The 1,814-nt window shown below is 48.1% G+C and overlaps 1 pseudogene; it reads left to right on the forward strand.

Moving 5' to 3' along the window:
- Positions 1 to 333: 333 nt before the first annotated feature.
- Positions 334 to 447, forward strand: LOC136646531 (5S ribosomal RNA; annotated as a pseudogene).
- The last annotated feature ends 1,367 nt before the right edge of the window (positions 448 to 1,814 follow it).

Consider the following 1,814-nt stretch of genomic DNA (forward strand, 5'->3'; position numbering starts at 1 on the left):
TCATTGTGTGTCTGCGGGGGTACAAGGCGGGGTCGCTCTGTCTTGAGGCCTGCCAGCATCACACAGAGTGCTGTGAAACCAGACAATAGCCCATCAGCCCTGTAAAAAGATAATCTTTATGCAAGGCTGAGTGAACCATGCAATCATCCAATTGGGAAAATGCAAAAGTCAATGACAGGCATTCATCGTGTCAGCTTTTCAGTCTCCAGACAATAATCGTTGATAAATCAATCCATCAAAAAGACAATGCGATCATATTGTGACAAAGAAGAACTTTTTGGTGAACTCAATTTCAGGCAGCCTAACTTTGGGGTTATATTAAAAATCCATTTGGGCAACTGTTACCCTGCACATGCCCAATCTCGCCTGATCTTGGAAGCTAAGCAGGGTCAGGCCTGGTTAGTACTTGGATGGGAGACCGCCTGGGAATACCGGGTGCTGTAGGCTTATACCATAGTCTTTCGAGACTGAAGGTTGCCAACCAAGAGGAATGGGACATCACCAAAGGATACTGAACTGATGAATGGACACTAAACATTAAGAATGAATGCAGATGTCTTACAGCCCAATCCGATGCTGCCTGGAATGCGGGGCTGCAGTAGCACTGCAAATGGCGGCCGCTGAATCCTGAGCGCTAACTGGACAGCACCAGCAACACCTCGGGAGAAAGGGACTATTGTCCCCTTCCCCAGGGTAAGGTGTGAGTAGCCCTGCAATGGGGATACTTAATTCTACAGCAACCCTTGGTTCACGGTAGAATCAAGAGCTTCCATGTCGGGTGGCGGACCTGACACGGAGGCTCAGGATCCAGTGGAGCAGAGCTCCACCAGTCCTACCTCCCTCCCACCCTGCTCCCTCCCCCAGCATGCCTCCTCCCCACCCTCCCCCCACCTCCCCCTACCCTGGAACACCTTCTCCCTGCTTCCCTCCATGTCCCCACCTACCTCTTCACTGCCTCGCAATCCGCACAACTGCCGAGTGGCGGAACACCAATGATCCACCAGTGCTAGCTTAGCGCGAGCTGGTACTGAGCTCCCATTACAGGGTGTTACGACATGTTTGTGACAGTGCATAACAAAAATAAGCCAGCACACACTGTTTAGGATTGGGCCTTCAATCTACTCCTAAAATGATTGGTTCAAATTTGTGAAATTCACAAATTTGGGCAATTGTGAATTTCCACTTGCTCTTGAGGAATGCTGAAGCTACTCAAATGTCAAGAACTTCGACTGCCATTTTCATAATTCTAATTGTCACAGTTCAGTCATTTGAGGAATGCTGGAGAAGTAACTCCCAGGGCGTATCTACACACAAGAAAGAACACTGTGTAAAGCTGTGAAAACAGTGCGGTAGGAGATGGGTGTGTTTTGCTCACCAATTCCATGTGCTCCTCCTCGTGACTTCCCTCACCATCACTCATATGCAACCACAGCAGACATGTAGCCGTCTTCCCCATCACATCCAGTTTGGCTCTTACAATGCAGGTACCCCAATTTTCTGGGACTAAATCTCACTTTGCTCATGTCATTTAATTTTCAAATAAATATGTCTGGTTATGGCTCCAAGATGGATCTCCCCAACTTTCCATACCATCTGCTCTCCATCCCCAAAGACTGCCTTGGTCTACTGACATGCATGCATCAAGTTATCACAACAAGGATTTCCCAGATGGGTGCTCCATTAGAAGATGTAATATAGGTACCTTCTTTCCCTCCTTGCGAAGATAGCAGGATCTTCATGGGGTTGATTCAGGTTATGAACATGGCAAGAGGAAGTGGCAAGCTTGAGACCTTGTCTCCAAGCATTTTGGCTTG

Source organism: Tiliqua scincoides, chromosome 3 (assembly GCF_035046505.1).
Source record: "Tiliqua scincoides isolate rTilSci1 chromosome 3, rTilSci1.hap2, whole genome shotgun sequence".
Taxonomy (NCBI): domain Eukaryota; kingdom Metazoa; phylum Chordata; class Lepidosauria; order Squamata; family Scincidae; genus Tiliqua; species Tiliqua scincoides.